General features: G+C 39.2%; 1 protein-coding gene across 3 annotated transcripts in view; it reads left to right on the top strand.

Moving 5' to 3' along the window:
* The first annotated feature begins 235 nt into the window (after positions 1 to 235).
* The window catches only part of WRN (WRN RecQ like helicase), a 124,830-nt gene continuing 98,855 nt past the window's right edge, over positions 236 to 26,210 (top strand). For all 3 annotated transcript variants that reach the window (XM_049866722.1, XM_049866723.1, XM_049866721.1), the window contains exon 1: positions 236 to 380. The gene's annotated coding sequence lies outside the window, so the exon portion shown is untranslated. The remainder of the gene's footprint in view (positions 381 to 26,210) is intronic.

Genomic DNA, 26,210 nt, shown 5'->3' with positions numbered 1-26,210 from the left:
CGGCACGCGCACAGAGACTACACTTCCCGAGGTGCTCAGCGGCAGCGAGGGGGCTCTGCGCATGCGTCTCGCGTCTCGCTGGCCCGCGCCTGACGGGCTGTGGTGGGTGGGCTGAAGCGCTGAGCGCAGTACATGCGGAGGGCGGGGGCGGGGCCGGGACGGAGGGGGGCGGGGCCAGGGAGGAGAGGCGTGGGTGTCGGTCTCCGCCAGCTGATGCGTACACTGTGCGCCGCTGACGCTGCGGCGTGCGCTCTGCGGCGGGGGAGTGAAGTGTCTAGACGGGTGTCCCGCCTGGATGCCTGAGTTCCAGGCTCTGCCGTGAGGCGCCCCACAAGTCGTCCAGCTGAAGGGAAACACCCGCTGGACCGGCTCTTCTCAGGGTAACGTGTCTCCCCCGCTCCTGCTTCCCCGTCCCGCCTCCTGAGCATCCACGAGGGCGAGCGCACGCCGGGCGTCGCGGACCCTGGAGCTGCTCAGTCCGGCCTGCAGGCCTCTGGGCGGGAGGGGAGGGCCCTCCAGACAGACAGGCCCGTCTGCCCCGAGCTCTCACAAGCGGGGCCCAGGCGGCCCGCAGGCCCGTTCCAAGCTCCCCTCGGCCAAAAAAGCGTGCTTCCCCGCGCCTCCGGTCCAGCCTGCGGGACTGCTCGCCTCTCCTGTGCGCTTAGGTGTCTGTCCTTGGGATACGGCCTTTGGCGGCCGCGGAAGCTCGACCCATTCCGCACTTACACGGCAGAGTCCGGGGAAAGAACCTCTTATAATTCCGCACGTTATGTTGGATTCGTGAGTTCACATCTCTCCATCCTTAATGACTTTTCGCCTAGCCCGGTCAGAGTTGTTTCCTGGACAGGTTTGAGTATGTAAAAATACTACTCCCTTTTAAAAAGGATGATGAAATTCGTAAGATGCTAATTTTAGGAGTTTTTAAGTCTGAGTACTTAAGGCTTTGTATAGTTTGGTCTGTTAATTTTCTAGAGATTGAAGGTTGTGCTGGTTAGGGCAATTTGGATTTTGGTGTCGTTGAATAGATTGGTTGAAGTTAAAAAACAAAACCCATTGCCACTGAGTCAATTCCGACTCATACCGACCCTAGAGGACAAAGTAGGACTCACCCATAGGGTTTCCAAGGAGTGCCTGGTGGATTGGAATTGCCGACCTTTTGGTTAGCAGCCCGGCTCTTTACCACTGCGCCAGGCTGAAGTTAACTGGTGTTTATTAATTCAACATATATTTATTGATCACTGCTCTAGGCACTGGGGCTACCAACAGGGGACAAAACAGACAAAAACCTTTCTGCTTTTGAAGCTTACCTTTCAGTGGAGGGAAACCCTAGTAGCATAGTGGGTAAGAGTTTGGCTGCTAAAAGGTAGGAAGCGAGAATCCATCAGCGGCACCTTGAAAACACTATGGGGCAGTTCTACTCTGTCCTGTAGGGTCGCTATGAGTCACAATCGACTAGAAGGCAATGGGTTTGGTTTTTTTCAGTGGAGGGAGATAGACATCCAGTCAGGTGTCAGAAGGTGAAAACCCTATAAAGAATAAAAATGGAAAAGAGATGTGAAGGGTGTGGGGAGCGGAGGTTTTACTATACGATGATTAAGGAAGGCTCCACTGAGAAGGTAACTCTTGAGTAAAAGCGGAAGGAAGTGAGTGCAGAGGCCCTGAGGGAGCCTGTCTGGTGTAATCAAAGAACAGCCAAAGAGACCAGAGAGCTAGAGCAGACTGAGATTGGAGGGGAAGAGTAGCAAGGGTTGAGATCAGAGGTAAGGGCCAGGTACAGATTGTGCAGGAACTTGTAGGCTTTTACTCTGAGGGAGATGGGAAGCTATTAGAGTTTTGTCAGGGAAGGGACTTGATCTGAATTATCTTTTAAACAAAATTACTTTGTCTCCTGAGTTAAGAATAGGCTATAGGGGCAAGCTGGTGTGAGGTTATGGTGACTTGAACCAGGGTTGTAGCAGTGGAAGTGGTGAGAAGAGGTAAGATTTTGACTATATGTATAAAAATATATATATATATATTAAGTAATTTTTGTTGTGCTTTAAGTGAAAGTTTACAGATCAAGTCAGTCTCTCACGCAAAAACCCATATACACCTTGCTACACACTCCCAGTTACTCTCCCCCTAATGAAACAGCCTGCTCTCTCCCTCCACTCTCTCTTTTCATGTCCTTTTCACCAGCTTCTAACCGCCTCCACCCTCTGATCTCCCCTCCAGACAGGAGATGCCAACATAGTCTCAAGCGTCCATCTGATCCAAGAAGCTCACTCCTCACCAGCATCCCTCTCCAACCCTTTGTCCAGTCCAAACCATGTCTGAAGAGTTGGCTTCGGGAATGGTTCCTGTCCTGGGCCAACAGAAGGTCTGGGGGCCATGACCACCGGGGTCCTTCTAGTCTTGGTCAGACCATTAAGTCTAGTCTTATGAGAATTTGGGGTCTGCATCCCACTGCTCTCCTGCTCCCTCAGGGGTTCTCTGTTGTGTTCCCTGTCAGGGCCGTCATCTGTTGTAGCTGGGCACCATCTAGTTCTTCTGGTCTCAGGATGATGTAGTCGCTGGTTCATGTGACCCTTTCTGTCTCTTGGGCTCATAATCACCTTGTGTCCTTGGTGTTCTTCATTCTCCTTTGATCCAGGTGGGTCGAGACCAATTGATGCATCTTAGATGGCTGCTTGCTAGCGTTTAAGACCCCAGACGCCACTCTCCAAAGTGGGATGCAGAATGTTTTCTTAATAGATTTTATTATGCCAGTTGACTTAGATGTCCCCTGAAATCATGGTCCCCGGACCCCTGCCCCTGCTACGCTGGCCTTCGAAGCATTCAGTTTATTCAGGAAACTATATTGCTTTTGGTTTAGTCCAATTGTGCTGACCTTCCCTGTACTGTGTGCTGTCTTTCCCTTCACCCAAAGTAGTTCTTATCTACTATTTAATTAGTGAATACCCCTCTCCTACCCCCCTCCCTCCCCCCTCTCGTAACCACAGAAGAATGTTTTCTTCTCAGTTTAAACTATTTCTCAAGTTCTTATAATAGTGGTCTTATACAATATTTGTCCTTTTGCAACTAATTTCACTCAGCATAATGCCTTCCAGGTTCCTCCATGTTATGAAATGTTTCACAGATTCCTCACTGTTCTTTATCGATGCGTAGTATTCCATTGTATGAATACACTATAATTTATTCATCCATTCATCCGTTGATGGGCACCTTGGTTGCTTCCATGTTTTTGTTATTGTAAACAGTGCTGCAGCGAACATGGGTGTGCATATATCTGTTCGTGTAAAGGCTCTTATTTCTCTAGGATATATTCCAAGGAGTAGGATTGCTGGATTGTATGGTAGTTCTATTTCTAGCTTTTTAAGGAAGCGCCAAATTGATTTCCAAAGTGGTTGTACCATTTGACATTCTCACCAGCAGTGTAGAAGTGTTCCGATCTCTCCACAGCCTCTCCAACATTTATTATTTTGTGTTTTTTTTTGATTAATGCCAGCCTTGTTGGGGTGAGATGAAATCCCATTGTAGTTCTGGTCTGTATTTCTGTAGTGGCTAATGATCGTGAACTTTTCCTCATATATCTGTTAGCTATCTGAATGTCTTCTTTAGTAAAGTGTCTATTCATATCTTTTGCCCATTTTTTAATTGGGGTATTTGTCTTTTTGCAGTTGAGTTTTTGCAGTATTATGTAGATTTTAGGGAAGGGTTTTGACTATATTTTGAAGGCAGAGCAAACAGTATTTGCTGATAGATTGGACATAGGGTGTGGAAGGAGAGGAGTCGGTGGTAACTCCAAGGTTCTTGACCTGAGAAGAAGAATGAAGATGCACTTACTGAGATGAGAAGTTTGTAGAAGGAGTAGTTTGGGAGAATTTTATTCCTATCGAGTGTAATGTAAGCACTAGATATTAAAGTGCCTAGGAAATATTTGGATATACAAGTTTGAAGTTCAGAGGAGCGGTCTAGGCTGTTGATGTAAATTTGGAAGCCATCAGTCTACTGTAGATGCTTTGAAAGCCAACAGACTGAATGTCTCCAAGGGAGTGCAGATGGAGAAGAGGAAAGGTCTCTGAATGGAATGAATCCTGGAGCACTGTGATGTTTAGAGATTGAAGAGGTGGGGAAGGACCAGCAAAGGGCATTGATGTAGTTGGAGAATCAAGAGAGTATTGTCACAGAAGCCTAATAAAGTGTGGCAAGAAGGAGGGTGTAATTAATTGTGTCATATGTTGCTGATATATTGGGTCAAATTTGGACTGAGGATTGGCGCCAGGATTTGACAACATGAAGGCCGTTGGTAACCTTGACGAGAGCACTTTTGTTGGGGTGGAGTGTTTACTGTGGTTTCAAGAGAGGATGGAAGGAATGGAAATGGAAACACTAATATTGTAGACTCTAGAGGAGTTTTGCTGTAAAGGGGAGAAGAATGGGGGCAGTTAGCTAGAGAGTTTTTTTTTTTTTTTTAAGATGGGAGAAATTATACATGCTTATATATTGATTGGAGCTCTGATGGCACAGTGGTTAAGTGCTACAGCTGTTAACCAAAAGGTCAGCACTTTGAATCCACCAGCTGCTCCTTGGGAACCCTATGGGGTAGCTCTACGCTATCTTGTGGGGCTGCTATGAGTCAGAATTGACCCAACAGCAATGGCTTCTTCTTCTTCTTCTTTTTTTTTTTTTATATATTGGTTAGGGAGCCATGGTGGTGCAGTGGTTAAAACACTGGGCTGCTAACTGAAAGGTCGGCAGTTCAGAGCCACCACATGATCCAATGGGGAAAGATTTGGCAGCCTGCTTCCGTAAAGATTATAGCATTGGAAACCCCATGGGGCAGTTCTGCTCCGTCCTGTAGGGTCACCATGAGTAGGAACTGACTGGATGGCAGTGAGTTTTATATACTGGTTGGAATGTTTTGGTAGACTCATACAGAGGGAAAAATGGATAAAGCAGGAGCGCATTGGGAAAAAAAAATGCTAGAGCATTGTCCTTGAGTAGATGAAAGAGTAGTGAATCTAGCGTACATGTGGAGGGGCTGGATTTAGGGGCATAGATAGTTCTCCTAAATAGTCCATCCATTCTTACAGAAGGGAAGGTAGCGTAGATGGGCACAGATGGAATATTTGTGTTTGCTTCTACTCTTTAAGTAAAATCTGAAGCAGGGGTATCAGTGGACAGTGACAATTGGGGAGGTGACATGACAGGCTTAAGTCAAGAGAAGAAGATATGAAATAGTTATCTTAGGAAGGTAGGATAGTAAATGGCTTAGGGAAGGGTTGTAGGTCTTGAGTTTGGTGGTCACAGATTTAAAGTGAAACCAGTTAACTTCCCACCTGCTGCATTCATTTAGCTGCACAGGCAGGTGCAGGCACAGAGTAGGCAGATAATATATTTTATTCAGGATTGGAGTTTTGCCAGAAGAGAGGGGCAAGAGATATTAAGGGGATATATACAGGAAGTAATTATGATCTTGAAATTTAAACTGGTTATGGAGAGAAGTAAGGACTGTCTAGGGGGTGAGGAGAGTGAAAAGATAGTAGAATAATTGGATTATAGGTCCAGTTGGGTCAAAAGATTGTTGGAATTAGATTTCTAGAGGAAATGAGCTTGAAAAATAGTTGGTGTTGGTTGGAAGGTGGGATGCTTGGAATTGAGATTATGGAGGGTTGAGTCACTGGAAGTGGCATGGTGTCCTCATTGGGTAAATGGCTGGAGCAGAGTGCAGGCAAGATCATTGGAGGAAAAGGTGTCAGAAAACTGAGAGGCCCTGTTTCCCTCAAAGGAATATTATCCATCAACGGTTGTGACCCCCTGGACTAATAGAGGAGGAAAGAAATATAGGATGTATACATAGCTATAGATACTGATAGTTATGGTGATGATGACCACCCATTAACACCTAACTGAAATACCGTGAACTTGATCTGTATCTAATGCCCAAAAGTTAGGTTGTTGAGTTACATGTGGTTATATTGTAACACATAGTTAAACTTTAAGCCCTTCATGGGCTTCTGTTCTTTGCCAAAGTGTTCTTGTAGTTGTAGGCATGGTAGGTGACATGAGGCATCTTTTCTTAGTTGTCATTTTGAAATCAACTCCCTTCATCAAGGGTTTGTTAGGACCCAGCTACTGCAGAAGTTTTTCTTGGCTTTCTATGCATGCTTCTTTGGCTAGTCCTACCTTTAGGGGTTTGCAGACTGTTGTGAATAATTTATTGGTGAGAAGGCAGGCAGAGAAGTAGGAGTGTTATATAACTCAGGAATTTCACATCTAGAAACCTTTTCTATAGAAATAATAATATGAATGCTTAAAGGTACACACACACACACACACACGTCTGCCTGGGTGTTCACTGAACATTACTTGTGATAAAATTTGCAAGCAACCCAAATGTCATCAGTAAGGAGAATAGTTAAATAACTCATGATGGATAAAGAAAATGGGCTTTTATACAGCATTAAAAAAATGAGATGAAAAGTGATACTAGGTTTTAGATATCCCATCCTGTCAATTAGAATGCTTTCAGCTGCAAATAAGCAAAAAACGAAAATGAAATTGGCACCCACAATAAAAGGTTATCTATTGGCCTACTTTTTTTTTTGTGACACATCCTAAGGTAGCGTGACCTTCAGGCAAGTTCAGTCAGGGCTCTGACTTTTCCTGGCCCTGTGCTTGGCCCTCTTCTATGTGTTGGCTTTAACTTCAGGATGGTTTTTTAAAAGGTTGTAAGATGACTGCCTGCCTCAGCCATGGCTGCATGTTTCTTCCTTCACATCCGGCAGGAGTAAAAGCATTTTTTCAACAACCATAGAAGGAGAGTCCTGAGCTTTGCCCCAGTTGGGCCGCCTTGGAACCGATAATTATCGCCAAGAGGTGGAGGCCAGAGAACTGAGACCGGGGTTACAGTTCCTATTCCTGAATTAATTGTATGGCAGTGGTAATGAGGTCTTCCATTCGGCCTTAGGACAACTGAGTTTCCCTCCTGGCACTGGTGATGTCCTCAGTCCTCTTAAAAAGCTTTGCTGTTACATATTGCGGGGGTGGGAAGGGCTAAATGGAAATTGAGGAGGCTAATAAAATTTTATTGTTTACAGTCACTTTGTTACCCTCTTCTTTCTTAGTATTAAGATAATCAACTTCTTTTTGCTCCTCTCATTTTTTATTTTACCCGAACCGTGAGACCATGTTTATCTGCAGGATCCAAATTTTAAAAAATATACACCACTACTGACTTCATTATTTCCAGAGACCCTTCATAGTCCTTTCAGATTGTAAAGAGGGAAAAAAAGAGAGACACACCTACCATCCTTGTTGAGAAACAAACTATGGCTTAGTGAACTGTCTCCTTCACACACCTGGCTTTAATTCCATTCTGTTCCCTGTGAGGGCCATAATTAACTGATAGGAGTCCTCTTGAATTGTTTTAGCGTTTACGTACACCCAGAGTTTCATTTTATATTTTAAATAGCAGCTACTCTGTTTCACTTAGCACGTATCTTAGAGAACTTGTTATCTTGATACATACAATTCTATTTTTTCCTATTATTTCCTGCTTGTTGTTGTTAGCTGCCAATGGGTTAGCCTTCCACTCCTGGCAGCCCCACACGTAATGGAATGAAATACTGTCTGGTCCTGCACCATCCCTCTGATTGGTTACAGAATAGGACAGTTGTGATCCGTGGCATTTTCATTGGCTGATTGAAGTAGATTGCCAGGCTTTTCTTCCTAGTTGTCTTAGTCTGGAAGCTCCGCTGAAAACTGTTCATCGTCATAGCAACACACAAACCACCCCAGGTGGTGGCTTGACAGACAGATGGTAGCTGTGCGTGAGGTGTGTCGGTCTGGAATGAAACGCAGGTCTCCCCCATGGAAGGTGAGAATGCTACCACTGAACCGCCAGCGTCCTCAGTATCTGCTGCTTGATCAGTATTACGGATAAATCATCGTTAACTTACCCTACTAGCTGCATCCAGTGTTTTTTCTGTTATGAATTGCTATAATGAGCATCCTTTACACAATCTTTGTGTATATGTATTTCCACAGGATGGAAAGAATTGCTGACTTGAGGGATCAGGATTGATAACTTCTGCAAAATGTCCTTCAAAATGGTGACACCAGCTTCTTCTGTCTTGCAAATACTGCAAATGATTAATCTTTTAAATTTTTGCCGGTGATGGCATATCAAAATTGTAGCCAGTTTTGTTGGTTTTATTTATTGAATAATTTGTTTTTTTCTGTTATGTGAGATTGCTATATTTACATGGATCTGTTTCTGGACATGGTGGTGTTTTGTTTCCTTGATATATTTTTCTAGTTTTACACCAGTTCCACCTTATTTTAATTACTGTAGTTTTGTACTGTTTGATGTTTCGTAGAGTGAGTTTCCTGTTATTGGTCGTATTTAAAAAAAAAAATACACACACACACACACATTTCCTGCTCTTGAGCGTTTTCTCTTGCCAGTGAATTTTTTATATAAACTAGTGTGGTTTGGTGAAAAATCCTCCTGGCGTTTTTTTCTTGGTGTTGCTTCTTGAATGCATTGATTTAATTAATATATTTACAATTTTGAATCTGGCCATCTAGGAACGTAGTGTAGTTTCTCCAGACCTTATTTGATATCTTAGTAAATTTTCCTTTTTTTTTTTTTTTTTAATGAGTCTTATATATTCTATGTTAGGTTTATTCCTGGGTAGGTTGTAGTTTTTGCTGTTACCAAGTTTGGATTCTTTTTATAAACTGTATTTTCTACTTAGTTCTTGCCTATCTGTGGAAAACTGTTTAATTTGCATTAAATCTGGTCACCGTAAGTGTGTTTGTTCCTACTAAACAAGTGGATAAATTATCTGCCTTCGAGGAGATACCTGGGGAAAATTATTTCAGGAGACTGGCTTTTTGGTAAAGTTGGTATCTTGTAAAATCTGGTCAGTAGTACCATAAAAATTCAGAGACAAGAATACTGGGATCAGAAAGAAACAAGCCTTGAAAGTAGGCTCAGGAGGGAACGCCATTATTCCACTTATTTTTTTTGAAAATGTGAAATTATTCTAATTCATTATTTCCCCATGAAAAAAATGTTCACAAACCATCTGTCTTAATCCTCCCTCATATAACCATTTTATTTAAAGAAAGGAATGAAATAACCTTTAAAAAAGCCTAACTGCTGGTTGTTGTTGTTAATTGTGTTGCTGTCCAGTCGACTTGGACTCATTGTGACCTTAGGTATAATGGAACAAAAGGGTGCCCAGTCCTGCACTGTCTTCATGATTGTTGATATGTTTGAGACCATTGTTGTGGCTAAAATGTCAGTGCATCTCATTGAGAGTTTCCCTCACTTGCAGTGACCCTCTGCTTTACTGAATGTCATGTCCTTTTCTAGTGATTGGTCGGTCTCTCTAGATGATCTGTCCAAAGTGACCTGAAGTCTCACTGTTCTCATATCTAAGAAATATTCTGGATGTATTTCTTCTAAGACTGATTTGTTTGTTCTTCTGGCAGTCCACGGTGTGTTTAATATTCTTCACCAACACTACAGTTTGAGTACATCAGTTCTTCTGTCTTCCTTTTTCATTGTGCAGCTGTCCCATGCCTATGAGGCAACTGAAAAGACTGTAGCTTGGTTCAGGCCCACCTCAGCCATCAGAGTGACATCTTTGCTTTTTCAGACTTTAAAGAGCTCTTTTGCAGCAGATTTGCCCAATGCAGTAAAAAAAAATACATTGTTTAATTTCTTGACTGCTGCTTCCATAGACATTGGTTGTTCATCCAAGTAGAATGGAATCATTGACAGCTTCAATGTTTTCTGCATTTATTATGATGCTTTTTATCAATCCATTTGTGCAGCTTTTTCTTCATGTCCAGGCATAAGCCATACTGAAAGCTGTGGTCTTTGACATTCATCAGTAAGTGCTTCAAGTAGTCTATATTTTTGGAAAGCAAGGTTGTGCCACAGCCGTCACATAATGGCACCTGATCTGTTTTTGCTGCTCATTCATAAAACTGAGGACTGTATAGCACTGTGGAAAAGAAAATTGTACCGAAAGGTAACTTTTTCATTCTAGAAAGTAGACAATCACAAAATTGCTGATTTTTTCCTCTTATTCATATTATATAAATCTACACTGCCTGAGACTATATTTGAAGTTCTTATGAAAGACTTGCTTTGGGTAAATTTATGGTTGTTTACGAAATTGTGTATTTTCTCGTTTCTTTTCCACTCTGTCTCTCTTTTTGTTTTTTTTCCTCCTGCGTGTTAACTGATACTATTGTGAGATTTATGCAGTTTTGTTCCGTCTGGCAATGCTGAGTTTTAACCCAGTGCGGACATTCTCACACTAACGTTAATCCCTTTACTTAAGTTAGGATTTTCTGCTGCATCGTGACTGAAACACTTTTATTCTACTCTGATTACAAAATTTTTTTTTGAAACTTTCTCTTTATGAAGTTAGAAATTTTGGTACTGTTCTTTCGTTTTGTTTATCCTTGTAACTTATTTTTATTTAAGGGATTAAAGAAGGAAAAAGCTTGGCCAAATAATTTTATTTTCCATTATGTATGTATATTAGTTAGAAGACAAGTACAGAAAACTTGATTCAAACAGCCTTAAGAAATATGTTTATTGTTAAAATGTACCTGGAAGGCCAGAGATTGGGCTGACTTGAGGATTGACTTGGTCGGTAGACCGTGGCTCCATTTCTCTGTGTGTTGGCTTTGTCCCTACGCTGGCTTTGTCCTTAAACTGACTTCCATCGTGGTAGCAAAATGGCTGTAGAAGGTCTGGGCTTCGTATTCTCAAACAGAGAGTATCTTTTCTGGGGACTTTTTTATAAGGTCAAGAAAATGGTATTCTCAGACACCTCCCTACAGACTTCCTCTTTTGGCCCACTTGCCTGAATTAAGTTATACACAGTAATCTTGTGAAAGCCGGAACCTGTGTAAGGTGGAAACCTGTCAGAGAAGGAAAACTCAAATATTTTCCACTAAAAGGAATGATAGAAAAGTGGTGAGACTGCACCCTGTCAAAGGTGGAAAACGTGAGAGACCAGGAAATATAAAGCCGTCTTGTGGAGTTCTGGCTCTCACAGGTTTCACTGTGTTTTATTCTTGAACCAAATCTTATAGCCTTGACTTTGGGCTTGAGTTCCTGAATCATCATTGTGTTGGGAATGTGATTACCTTCAGATCAGTTGGGTCTACCATGGAGGCTGGGTGGGGCAGCAGCTTTCCTGAAACACGTTGACTTTGTGGGTGACTAGTCATTATCTGAATTAAATTTATGATACGGGTGCGGGGTACAATGGATGCTGGGTAGGCAGCCATCGTTGGCCATTTAGTAATGATTCCTATAAAATTTCCTCTCAGGCCATATGAAGTAACAGTAATAAATATAAAAGGAAAAATAGCCTAAGCAAGTTTTAAATCGACTCCCTTGAAAACTTTCTCTGCAGCTTCTCAGTTTAAAGTGGTTGATTTCAGCTGACTGGCTATAGCTACTTACAGAACAGAGGAAATTCATTAAACAGAATGAATTATTCAGTTGGATAGTATAATTCAGTTATAAAGTCCTTCACTGTGCCATGGATTCATTTCAGGTCAAGTCATGTTCCTGGTATTTGGGCATCGTGGATTTCTGACTATGACGCAGCATATAGAGAGGGGTTTATCCTTTTCCCCTGTTGCTAACATTTTAATGGCATTTTATTCTATTTATTTGAGTGGTTCTATTTACACTTTAATCCTATGTATTTGATTGGTTCCAGTTACGGTTTATTTCACTCATTGACTTATACATAACTGTAATTTATCTAAAATTTGACAGTTATAAAAGTTGGGCAGGTAGCTGTAAAGAAAAGATCTCTCAAAAAAATATCATCCTATCACCTTTTAAAATTGTAGTGACTTACTATAACCTAGCCAAATGCTAATGATAGCTTTATTTAGCTTTTCTGGTTTGCTTGTTTGGACTATTTGGAGGGAAATAAAGATTAGCGGAATCCAATAATAGATTAATGAAAGTCTTAAAAGCCACTTTAATTAGGGATTTTAATGAGGGCTTTGTTGTGGATTCTTTGATTCCTTTATCTTTTCCTCCATATCCTCTATTCCTATTAGTGAACAGAGAAAGGCAATTTCAAAAACAATACAGAATACCTTGTAAATTATATCTTCAGCAGTATATTATAGATTGCGTGTGTGTGTGTGTGTGTGTGTGTGTGTGTGTCCGGTTTGTCGGTTGCCCTGGAGTCAACTCCGACTAAGGATGGCCTTATATATGACAGAATAAAATGTTGCCTGGCCCTGCGTCATCTTCATGCTTGTTGGTGTGTTTGAGTTCATTGTTGTAGCTGTTTATGTAAGTCTCTGTATGTGTGACGGAGTCCTGCTGACACAGTGGTTAAGGACTCCGCTGCCAACCTAAGGTGGACGGTTCCAACCCGCTAGCCACTCCTTGGGAGAAAGATGTAGCAGTCTGCTTCTGTAAAGGTGACAGCCTTGGAAACTCTATGGGACAGTGGTACTCTGTCCTATAGGGTCACTGAGTCAGAATTGACTCAGCTGTGTACAGCATGTTATGTATATGTGTATATATGTGAAAACCCTGGTGGCATAGTGGTTAAGAGGTACAGCTGCTAACCAAAAGGTTGGCAGTTCGAATCCACCAGATGCTCCTTGGAAACCCTATGAGGCAGTTCTACTCTGCCCTATAGGGGAGTTATGAGCTGGAATCAACTCTACGGCCATGGGTTTTTGGTGTATATATGTATGTGTGTGTATATATATATGTATTCACAAACACATTAACTTATTGCTAGTTTATTGATAACTGAAATGGTAACTCAAAGTGCAAGGTCACATTTTCAGAAAATATGTAATGAAAGAAATCGAGCCCAGAATTTTTAAAGTTCATTTCAGCGTTGATTGGAAACCCTGGTGGCATAGTGGTTCGGAGCTACGGCTGCTCTAACCAAAAGGTTGGCAGTTCGAATCCACCATGCGCTCCTTAGAAACCCTATGGGGCGATTCTGCTCTGTCCTGTACGGTCACTATGAGTCGGAATCAACTCGATGGCAGTGGGTTCAGCGTTGATTAACTCAGAATGGCTTTTTGACTGGAAGCTGCCTCACATAGTAAAAATAACTGTATAGGTGAAACCTAAAGGATCTAACCAAAATTAGGGCATTGATGATTAAATTGAATTGCTGAAATGTTTAAACTGCTTTGGTTTTATAAACTCTCTGGGTTAAGTTTTTTGAAAACATTTGTTAATCCATTCTTCTGGGTTATTAAGTTATTGAAATTTCTTCTTTTTCTATATTCCTTTCTCTACAGTCCATGAAATGTTAGATGAGTATATGAACAGGACTGTTGTAATTTAAATTGTAGTTGGGAAGGCCCTAAATTCAGTTTGTGGGGTTAGCTAAAGAGGCAGAAAAATAGATGCATGTTGAAATTCGATAATCCTTGGGTCAGGTCCCTTGGTTAATAATGAAGTATTATATTGGATAAATGAACTCATTTTCTCTTCTCTGTTTGAAGTTATCATTTAAAAGAAGCATATACTACCTATGAAGCATGGAGGTCTGTAGTTAACTTTGGTGAATTTATGTACCTTGTCTAATGTGTATGGCTTTGTTATCTCCATCTGCACCAACAGATTGTTGATGCCTCTCAGTACACTGTAGGGAATGAGGAATAAAAAAGATCTATCAGTACTATCAATATTGAACTCCTGTGTATAATTACAGTTTAAAAGATAAGGCATCATGTTTATCATTGTTTATCTTCACATCAACCCTGGGGTCAATACCAACAAAACAAAACAAAGAACAAAGAAAAGCAAAGGTATTACCGTTGAGTGGATTCTGATTCATAGTGACCCTATAGGACAGAGTAGAACTGCCCCATAGGGTTTCTGGGGAGTGGCTGGTGGATTGGAACTGCTGACCTTTTGGTTAGCAGCAGAGCTCTTAACCACTGTACTATCAGGGCTCCGTGGTCAATAAGGCAAGTATTGTATTCCCATTTTACAAATGAAGAAATGGAAGTTTAGAAGAGTTAAGTAACTTGGGGTCACACTGATATTAAGTGACCAGGTGTCAAAGCATGCTTTCCAAAAAATTAAAGACATGATTCTCATAAATGAATTATATTATTCAGTTTATTAATGAACTAGTAGGGTGGTCAAGCTGGTTCAGAGAGGAACAGGGATTATACAGACATTGGAAAAAGAAGGTTGGAATATGATTGCTAGATTAGATACAAAGCTGTCTGTCTTACATACAGAGCAATAAAATCAGTAGTTTTGGGGTTATGTTTTCTACTGGCCAGGATTCAATTGTATCTCTGTGAGACAAAAATTTACTAGTTAACATATAACTTCATAGAGTGAGTTTTTAATCAGTAACAAATGACAAGCCAAAAAAAAAAAGGTACATTACCCAATGAAATAATTCTCTGGTGGGCTTGTGCTCCTATATATATGATGTTGAAAGGACATAATGTCTTCAAAGTTTTGAATAATTTTTCTTGATACAAAGTGGCATTGGAATCTAGTTTTCTGATTCCAATTTCAGATTTATGTTTCCTGCTGCTTCATACTGTGATTCTCAGTACTGGAGCAGTTTGCTTACTGTAAAATCAGCTAGCCTTTTTGTTCTTTGTTCTCACTTTTCCCTTCTATACCATCATGGTGATAGTTTTGTTCCTTGGAGAAACGTGGTGAAGCTTTTAATGGATATTTTTAAAAATTTGCCTAAATACCCATAGTGAGCAACGGAAATTATAGCTGAAGTCATGACTACTCCTTTATGATATTTTGTTAGTAAATTTCAGAGTAATCATAAACATTTCTGTAATTTTTGTTAACTAATCGGTGCTTATAAAACAGCGTATCTTATCGGATTAACCTTTACATATTTTGAACAAAATAGAATTGAAGCTTTTTAGGTAGTAAGTGAAAATTTGTCAGCATTAACTGCCTGTTATAGTTAAGCATTGAACTATTTACTAATAATTTTTTCCCGGACATGAAATGGTTATCTGTATGTGCTGTTTAACTTAACAGTGTGCACATTTTTTTTTCCCCTAATGCTTTTCGAAAAACTTGGGATACTTTATTCAGTTTAGTCCTCAAGCGATTAGGCAGGTCAGTTACCATGGTAACAATAGGTATTAATTTCTTTACCGTAGTTAGAAGTTTTAGGAACAAAGAAATCTCTGAGCTCATTCACTGAAGCCCAACTTTCTCTTGAGACTGTCATTAAGTCTGTCCGCTCTCTAGAAGATGACACAATTCTAAGTCGAAAAATGTGCTCTTAAGATGAATTTCTACTCTGTCAGACTGAAGTAGATGGAGTATAATTTAAAAGGTGATTAAATGTAGGTAACTTGGAATGTGATTGATCTTAATTTTCCTAAATTTGTTCTAACTTAAAATTATTTTATTGGTGTGCTTTCTATTGACAAACTATAAGTGGCTTCAAGGAGCCCTGATGGCACAGTGGTTAAGTACTTCACTGCTACCCGAAAGGTTGTTGTTAGAACCCAACAGCCGTTCCAGGGTAGAAGGATGTGGCAATCTGCCTTGAAAACCCCATTGGGGAGTTCTCCTCTGTCCTGAAGGGTCGCTGTAGGTCGGAATCTACTGATCAACACAAAATAACAGAAGTGCCTTCAGCAGACAACACGTCCTGCCATCTAATTGCTGTCAGATAGAATCACTTCAGATGAATTTCTTTCAAAACATAACTAATGATTTTGGCAGATAGTCTCTAATATTTAAATGGCTAATATTATCAACCTTATACAGTAAGTCAACCCATTTAGCTATCATGAGGTCCATTTTGCAATTAATTTATCAAACAGGACTTCACCAGGAAGTTGCATTCTTATTAGATATTTTATGAATGCATTATGGAGATTAAAAATATATATAAATATAAACCCATTGCCGTCAAGTCGATTCTGACTACAGTGACCGTATGTAGTGGATTGTTGATACACCAGTCTTAGCACATTTTGTCTCTGTTGTATTATCAGAGTCGGATGGCCTATGGGCAACATTTGACCTGCTGCTTATGTTTATACTTCCTGTGAGCTAATGGTTTTCACATTCTTAAATGGTTGGAAAAGATCAAAAGAAGAATATTATTTCATGAAATTGGTTTGAAATTCAGACGTCAGTGTCAACAGATAAAGTTTTATTGGAACAAAGCCACACTCACTTGTTTATGTATTATTTTATGGCTTTTGTACCAGAAAGGCAGAGTTGAGTAGTTGTAACAGAGACCATATGGCCATGAAGCCTAAAATATTTACTCTCTGACCCTTTAGAGAAAAAGTTTGCCGACCTCTCTTCAATAGTATAAAAAAGTATAGCCTTGATTGTTCATTTAAAAAAAAAACCTTCCTCCTTTTATTATTGTACTTTTTTCTCTCCAGATTGTAAAAAGTAGCATATGTTCTTGTAGAAAATTTGGAAAAGAAGAAAAGAACTTGAAAACCATCTGTAGTTCTAGGATAACCACTAATATTTTGGTATACGTTACTCCAGGCATTTTGTCTATGTGTATCTCTATCTGTTTACATACACATGTATATACACATGTATGGATTTACATATATGAATTTATATACATATACACAAATATACACATTTTTTATTTTATAAAATTAGAGTCTAATTTTCTGATTTGCTGTTTTTCAGTTGATAAATTATAAGAACATTGATTTCAATGACTGGATAGTGTTCTATTTTATGGAGGTGCCATAATTTATTATTTAGCCACTTTTATCATTGTTGGACATGTATTCTGTTTTTAATTTTTTATTATTAAAATATATTACATAATATAGTATATATTATCAACAACAAGGATTACTATCCTTGTATATAAATCTTTCTTGGGAATGCTAGCTATTTTTATTAGAATGAAAACTAGAAAAGCATTTTGAGGAAGGTAATTTGACATTGCATGAGAATACTTCTTTGGCCCTCCTTCAAGCGAAGATGGCTTGTCCTCCATTTAGCCTAGATTCCAGTCAGATAGATTAAATTTCACACTAGAACATTAAACCAGACCATTAAATAACTGGACTGTTAAAGTATATGATTGACACTGATAGTTGATGGACTGGAGTAACTGGCCCAGTATCCTTCTTGCGGTTCACAGTTTTTTCTCACAGTCTGTAGCTTGGGAAAGTAAATGATTTGCTGTGTGGGAGCTTCTAGCCTGATTATTAAAGACAGATAAAAATGGGGTGATGCCTCAGGCCACTTCGAGTTGACTTAGTACACTCAGAACAACAACAACGAAAAAGCCCCTCTGCCCTGAAGTCAGTTCTAACTCACAGCTACCCTACAGGGTTTCCAAGGCTGTGAAGTCATTCCAACTCATAGCAACACTGTGTACAACAGAACGAAACACTGCCCAGTCCTGTACCATCCTCATGATTGTTGCTTTGTTTGAGCCGATTGTTGCAGCCATTGTGTTAATCCAGCTCGTTGAGGGACTTCCTCTTTTTTTCATTGACGCTCCATTTTACCAAGCATGATGTCCTTTGTGAGTACATGTTAATATATATTTCCCATGGTCATTGCATATTTTGATTGAGTTAATTCAAATGCTCAAAACATAAGTTAAGGATGTCATTTTTTGAAGCCTATAATGACACTTTAACAAATCTGCAAAGTAAGAATTACTTACATGGAATAACTTCAAATCTTCCTTTTAGCTTATAAAAATTTACTTTGGACTGTCAACACGCTTCAATAATGAAACAGCTAATCACATCCCCTCACCTAAAGCTGAAAACCAAGTATTGTAGCAGCTTAGATTTCATTAGGCTCACCACTTTTATGACATAACTTAATGTGAAATTCAGAACTACAAGCAAATTTAACATACAAGAGCTTCCCCATGAATAAAACAAAGAATGACTTGAATCTCAGGTTTTTGTTTTGTCTTGTTTTGTTTTTATTGTGCTTTAGGTGAAAGTTTACAGCTCAAGTTAATTTCTCATTCAAAAATTTATTACACATACCGTTTTGTGGCATTGGCTTTAATCCCTGCAATGTGACAGCACGCTACCCCGGGTTCAATCTCAAGTTTGTTAGGCCAAATTTAACTTTGTAAAGCCTTTCTGTTATCAACCCCTCAGGATCATCTTTCAAACTTCCGTTGTGTTTCCATACTTGTCTCGGAGCATTCATTTATCACTTTGAATATTTCATCCCCACTTGGTTTTGGAGCTTCTTTGCCAAACAAGTAATGTCCTTCCAGGCATTTTTCTTTGGGGATTCTGTCCAGCCTGCTAACTGAGGACCATTACCAGTGTTCATGGATTCACATCTGCAGTGAACACTTTCTTGGTTAGATAATCTTCTGGGTGTATGTTCTCTGTGTCGCCTGACAGGTCCTCAGTGTAACTTTTAATAGAATAACTGAAAATGACAACTTTGCTTTTGCCTTCAAGGAACGAGTTGTCAAGTCCATTCCAGCTTATGGCAACCCCATGTGTTTCAGAGCGGGACTGTGCTCCAAAGGGTTTTCAATGGCTGTGACCTTTTGAAAGTAGATCACCAGGCCATCCTTCTAAGGCATCCCTGGGTAGATATGAACTGCCAACCTTTTGACTGGTAGCCGAACACTTAATATTTTGTGCCACCTAGGCGGCCTTTCCTTTGCCTCACTTATTCCAAACTGACTCAGTTTCCTAGTGCTGTAGTAACAGAAATAGTACAGATGTATGGAAAGAACAGAAACCTATTTTCTTACAGTTTAGGAGGTGAGAAACTCAAGTGCAGGGCATGGCTCACTCTCTGTCAGCCCTGGGGAAAGATCCTTGTCCCCTCTGGCTTGGTGATCTTTATGGAGCATCAGCCTCGCATTCGTGTTTCTCCTGTGTCTAATCTGCTCTTTTTATAATGCAGAAGTGATTAGATTGGGACAGACTACACTGATATGGTCTCAGTAAGGTGACAAAGAAAACCCTATTCATAAATGGGATTATATCCACAGGTATAGGGGTTAGGATTCCAACACATATTTTTGTGGGACACAGTTCAGTCCAAAACACAAAGTTAGCATTCCACACAAGCAGGAAAAGGGGTGGAGTCAGCAATCCAGTGAGGTGTTTGGGCCTTATCTATCTATTAATTGTACAACCCTGTAACTAGCTTCTTGAACTCAATCTGATAATCACTCTTATTAAACTCATTAAAGAACTTTGCTTCTTCTTTTGTGCCAAAAAATGCTTTCAAACGTTCAAATCTAAAATAGATGTTTTATGAAAGGTAGAAGAGTTATTTGTTCAGTACCTATACTTCACTTGATTTAGGCAGAAAAAGTGAAGAATTATGGGGACACAAAATCCAATTTTGAGATAATCCTTTAGTTTATTGCCTATTTAGTGATTAGATTTTTACAGTTAAGTTTAATTCATGAAACAGATGTATTTCCAGCTTTAATCAATTAATTATACATTACAGTGAGAAAGTAAATATCAGGAAACATTAACACTATTTTAATATAAAATACTTCAAAACTGTAGGTCCTTATTTCTTAGGATAAAAGTTGGAGGTTTTTTTCCAATGTTTTAGCTTGTCTACAATCTTAGGAATTTTTAAAAAAATTTTATTGTGCTTTAAGTGGATGTTTACATATCAAGTCAGTTGCTCACGCGAAAACTTATATATACCTTGCTACATACTCCTGGTTGCTCTCCTCCTAATGAGACAGCCCACTCCCTCCCTCCACTCTTTCTTTTCCTGTCCGTTTCACCAGCTTCTAACCCCCTCTACTCTCTCATCTCTCCTCCAGGCAGGAGATGCCAACATAGTCTCAAGTGTGCACATGATCCAAGAAGCTCACTCCTCCCCTGCATCGCTCTCCAACCCATTGTCCAGTCTAATCCATGTGTGAAGAGTTGGCTTTGGGAATGGTTCCTGTCCTGGGCCAACAGAAGGCCTGGGGGCCATGACTACTGGGGTTCTTCTAGTCTCAGTCAGACCAGTAAGTCTGGTCTTTTTATGAGAATTTGGGGTCTGCATCCCACTGCTCTCCTGCTCCCTCAGGGGTTCTCTGTTGTGTTCCCTGTCAGGGCCGTCATCGGTTGTAGCCGGGCACCATCTAGTTCTTCTGGTCTCACGCTGATGTAGTCTCTGGTTCATGTGGCCCTTTCTGTCTCTTGGGCTCGTAATTACCTTGTGTCCTTGGTGTGATCTTATAAATATTTCTAATGAATTTTATTTAAAAAAAGACATTAAACGATACTTGTGAAGAGAATGCTTCTTAGCTCAAGTAGCTACGTGAGACTAAATGGGCAGCTTCTGTCTGGAGGCAAGATGAGAAGGCAAAAAGGGACAGGAGCTGGTTGAATGGATACGGGAAATCCGGGGTAGAAAGGAGGAGTGTGCTGTCACATTATAGGGAGAGCAACTAGGGTCACATAACAATGTGTGTATAAATTTTTGTATAAGAAAATAACTTGAACTGTAAGTTTTCATTTAATGTACAATAAAAAATAATTAAAAAAAGGAAACAGTAAAATAAAAACTGGAAGTATTGAAATATTTTTTTTTTGGTTTAATAACATTTTAAAAGTAAACAAAATATACTTCTGTGTAATTAAAACTATTTGTAAACTGGTGTTTCTGAAGCTATAGAGGCCTGTATTCTCTTTAATGAATCAACTGAGCTACGTATGTTAAATAAAATATTATTTTTAGATACAAGCACTGTTTCTTTAAATTCTAAGGACATATTGTAAAATTCCATCAAAATCAGAATTTGACAAATTGTCAATATCAAAAGCCAATAATAAATAAATAATAATCAAGAAACTTAACAACATCAATTGTATAATTTTAGGGAACACTGAATACCAGAAAATAATAATTAGGTAACAGTCATGTTATTTTCTGTTAGCGGTAAAATTATGAACATTAGGGACAAATAAAATTCAAAGAGTTTGATGTACACAAACACGCATCACCATCCCAATGACTAAATAACATACATATCATTAAAGTAATACTTAGATTAATTGAGATTTTTGCAGAACTCTCTGGGCATGTACTATCATTTAGGTATAGTGAATGTCACTAGCATGTTTACTAAGCCCATCCATGTGTATTAATTGAACACATGTAGTGTACAGAACGGAGCCCTGGTAGTACAATGGTTAAGTGTTCCACTGCTAACTGAAGGTTGGCAGTTCAAACCTCCCCAGCAGCTCTGTGAGAGAAAGACCTGTCGATCCGCTTCCATAAAGATTACAGCCAGGAAAACCCGATGTTGTTGGTGTTGTCAGGTGCTGCTGAGTCAGGTCCAATTCATAGCAGCTCTTTGTATACCAGAACAAAACACTGCCTGGCCTGCGCCATCTTCAGAATCGTTGTTATGCTTGAGCCGATTGTTGCAGCTCATCCATCAATCTGGTTAATGGTGAAAAAGGAGCATTCAGTCAGTTGGAGCATTGGCTTCACTTCCGCAATTGACTGCCAATTACTTGGGCTAACAAAGAAGCTTTTGTTCACGAAAGCAAGTTTAGGGTTCTTATTTGAAAAGTTTTAAAATTATAATTCTATAAAGAATCTGTAATAAAAATTTTGCAAAATTCCAAATTCACATTCCCAGATGCCCTTTTCAGTATGCCAGAAAAACATCCTTTTCTGAATGTTCCATATATTGGAAACGTTGCTGAGCCTGGTGTATGTAGACCTTCATTTATAAATGAAGTAGACAGTAATCACGTATTTAAGGAAAATCAACAGATGCCAACCTGAGTGAGCTGAATCATCTACCCTTAAAGAAAAATAACTTATGAAACAAAAAAGAATTTAGGGTCCCTGTAAGTATCATCAGATGGATTCAACAGGAAATTGTATTAAAAAAGACCTGAAATTTGTGGAAAAGGAATATTGGAAAATAAGAAAGGCATTAAAACATAATTCCCTAACTAAGATAAAAAAGATACTCAATAGAATTACTGTGGTAAAACAAATATGGCTGAAAATGAAATAGATGTCTGTTGAATGAACCGAACCACTGGTTGGTCCTAGGAAGACCTGCTTGATCTTTGCTGTCGTGGAGGAGTTCCTAAAGAGTTGTACTGAGGGATTTAGTGTTCTCAAGGGCTAGATCTTGAAGTTATAACTTTGGAAACCTGTGAACAGAGTAGATGCCTTCTAATGCGTCAGTGGAAGACTTGTAGTCATCTGGTTCCTTGTCTACAGCTGCCTAAGGGACCCTAAGAGCCTATGACTGCTAAAGGTAAATAGAGTCATACAGGCAAATGAAATAACAGTTCGCCAGAGAGATCAGCATCAGTGCAAGGAAGACACAATAGAACAAACAGGAAACTCTTACTCAAACTGATCTTTGAAAGAGACAGATTATAACATTTACAAAAAAATAAGTCATAAGCACATATTAGGAGACTCCATTAGAGCACAAAAAGACTTTCTGGAACTAACAATCAAGATTCTAAAATTGTAAGAATTCAGTAGACAACTGAGAGAGGGAGGTCACTGTTGAGAGCAAAATTAGCATCTTGGTAGTCAAGTGGAAGAAGTATCTTAAAATACAGAACAAAATTTAAAAGGTGGTAGTTATGAGGGAAAAATAAAGACTAGGAGAAATCCAGGAAAGCTAATGTGTGAATAAATGCTATAGAAGGAGAAGAAAGGAATAAACTAAAACCAAACCCATTGCCATCGAGTCGATTCAGACTCATTGCAACCCTATAGGGCAGGGTGTAGAACTGCCCTATATGGTTTCCAAGGCTGTAATCTTTGCAGGAGCAAACTGCCACATCTTTCCCTGCAGAGCAGCTGGTGCTTTCGAACCGCCAACCTTTTGGTTCACAGCCAAGCACTTTAACCACCGCACTGCTAGGGCTCTGTAAAGAAAGGTACAGATACAATAATTAATAGGTAATAATATAGGATTTTTTTTTTTTTTCTGGTCTTAAGACTTGGAAAGGAGTCCTCACAGACTTACTGATCCCAGAGAGGATTAATACAGAAAGAGTTACACTTAGGGCCTTTAAATCATAAAAATCCCTGAAAGTATTTTGAATTTCCAGATAGGAAAAAAAGATTACTTAAAAAGGAAAAAAAATTAGAAAAAAGTAGATTTCTCACATGCAATACTGAAAGGTAGAAGACAGTAAAAAACATCTGCAGACTTTGAGAGACTCCTATACTCAGCCAATTCATTCATCTATCAGCATTCATCGGTAAGGCTGAAAAAAATGCATTTTCACATATGCATACTTTCAGAGTATATTACCTATATATTTTACCTGAAGAAAATAGAAGAAGTTTCCTAAACCAGCAATTGAGCCAGGACAGAAATTCAAGATAGGGTAGATGAAGACGAAACTGTAGTAAGCAATATATACATTTAAATATATTCCAGTGTATATGGAAATGGTGATGAAATTTATAAATGAAAGTAAGGACTTTTGAAATAGAAGAGCACCACCGAGAGAAAGCTAATAATCATTAACTAAAACCATATCCTTCCAGCAAAAAACTGTAGCTACAAGGCTGGCGTCAAGAATGGGGAAGTAAAAACTTTCTGAATTTGTCTTGCTGAGTGGGGAGGAGTGCAGATGTAGGACCTTCTGGGGAAGGGTGTGTTCTTTAGCTGAACTAATACAGTGTTAATAGGGGACAGGGCTGGAGTACCCAGTAAGCAAGGTAATCACGGGCATACTTGTGCTTGTTTACTGATCTGTACTGCACAGTTTCACCTGTTTTTTACCATGTCAAAGATGGGGTGAAACCCACGTGAAATTGTGCACTACAGATTAGTAAGTAAACAGAAGTAAGCCCCTGAGTACCTCGTTTAATGTAAGCCTATGCTATATCTCGCTTACTCATTAATCTGCCTCTGATAGGGTGGGAAAATAGTGAAAAAGGGAATGAATGAGAATTTCACCAAGGCAGAAGATACTAAAAAAGAGGAAACTACAAGAAAGTAACATAGAAATACTAATCAAAGTAATGTAAAAGAAAACTCAGGCTCTTCGAGTAACCGTGAATGAGATGAATTTCCGTATTGACAGACATACATGAACAGGTTGGGCTATTCGAAATAAAAGCAGAACAAAAATAAATAAATAAATAAATAAGCTGCAAAAATCCCAGGTGTATGTTGTTTCAAAGACAGCATTTTAAAGTGATAATAGGTTGATAGGTGGTAAATAGGCAAGGTGATCCTAGTAAAATCCAAATCAAAGAAAACCAGAATACAATATTTATATCGTAGAGGAATTAAGATACGTCAATGGTATAATGCTCTTTTTTCCCCTTGTAAGCAATCTCTTCTACGTGAAGCATTACATAATGATAGAAGATGTGATTTTTTTTTTCCCTTTGCGAGAAATCTCTTTTACGTGAAGTGTTATGTAATGATAGATGACGGGATTTTAGAAAAAGATGTGTCAAAGCTGTTCATACTCATCAGCATAGCAGCTAAGTATAAAAAACAAAAAATTCTTAAGGAGATTGTGATTCTATGACTTTGATCCCTTCAAAGAATAACCTTTCTCTCATCAGCAGTGAAAATGCTCGTGTATGTTAAAGGGTTTTCCTATTGCAAATTGTTTCACCACGTTAATTTCCCGTATGCTTTTTATGTATCCCAAGGTCTTTGACGCAGGTGCTAGATTTGTAAAGAAGTTTACTTTCAAATTCCTTGCCTGCATTTTGAGAGAATTCTATTTGCAAAAAAGACTCATGTCGAAAAATTAGGCATTTCAGATCACAGTGGTTTTAGTGGTATAGGTGGCTGTAGGGAAGAGTTATTGAAGTTTATTTCTGTGTTGGAGTGTGAATGAATTACAGAATTCTGAGGCTTTTGTAGTTGTTTTTATAGAGTTTGTGTATTTGCAGAAACATCAATTTTCTGACATTTTTGCCAATAATCTACTCTGGATGTAGCAAAACTATGTTTTCCAACTTTATAAAAATGTATTTTAAGGTTAAGAACAGATTTCTTATATACCATTTGGAATCAACTTCTGACTTCTCCTGTCAAGCGTTTTTAATTTGTGGCAAACATAAACATATTAATAACCATTAACATAAGGAGCCCTGGTGGCATAGTGGTTAAGAGCTCAGCTGTTACCAAAAGATCAGCCGTTCAAATCCACCAGTTGCTCCTTGGAAACCCTGTGGGGCAGTTCTTTTCTGTCCTATAGGATTGCTATGAGTCAAAACCGACTGGACAGCACCTAACAACAACATTTGTAAAGTGCTTTACAGTTAATAAAGCATATATGTTTTATGACTATTATCTTAATATTTACAATGAGTTATTAATTCTGATTCAGTAAATTATAGATCTTAATCAGCGCCATACTTTACAAATGATTCAAGAGTGTGGGCAACCACCAAGCACAGATGGAACATCTTTTTCTGGAGGAGCCCCAAACTGTCAGACACATGTTCTAAAAACGCTCCCTTTCCCCCTGTCAGGACATATTATGGATTAACAGACTCATTTTGAGCAATGTGTGAAGAAACGTTCACAGAGGACGTTGTTTTGGTTTTGGAACTCTGTTTTGTATTCTGCTGATTGCACAGCTTACTCGGCTATCCCATATTTTCTAGTCATAAATTCATAGATCTGTAATTCTAGTCTTATTTACAATAAGCAATCTAGATAGTTTAACTATATCCTGGTAGTGACATTTTCTAAACCAGAACTATGGTATTTTTCTGCTAGTCAGTGCCATTAATAGTAGTCCCTAGGTGGTGCAAATGGTTTGAACCCCTCACCTCCCCCCCCATGCATCTCAGAAGAATGGCCTGGTGGTATGCTTCTGAAAGGCCACAGCCATGAAAATGCTATGGAGGGCAGTTCTACTCTGAAACACACGGGGTCACCATGAGTCGGAATCAGTGGCAATCGTGTTTTTTTTTCCTAGTTAAATTCTGTTAATAGGTTTACAAGGCTACCTGGTTTGAGGCCATTAGTTGAGGTCTTTCTTTCTCCCCTCCCATCCCCAGTGGGGAAAGAGTGAATTACATTCCTGCTCTCCTTCCAACGCATAAAAGTGATGGAGTTCGTTCCACATAGAGAATTTGTATGCTAAAGTCATCTTTTAAAATTTTTTGTTCCATAAATTATCAGTATTCTCAAATTTTGATTTATCCTTGAGAAAATGGGCAATTAAAATGAATACATGCTGAATAATACCGTGTAGTT

The sequence above is a fragment of the Elephas maximus genome, chromosome 22, assembly GCF_024166365.1.
Source record: "Elephas maximus indicus isolate mEleMax1 chromosome 22, mEleMax1 primary haplotype, whole genome shotgun sequence".
Lineage (NCBI taxonomy): Eukaryota > Metazoa > Chordata > Mammalia > Proboscidea > Elephantidae > Elephas > Elephas maximus.
The sequence above is the reverse complement of the archived record's forward strand: the minus strand, read 5'-3'. Positions and strand labels throughout refer to the sequence as shown.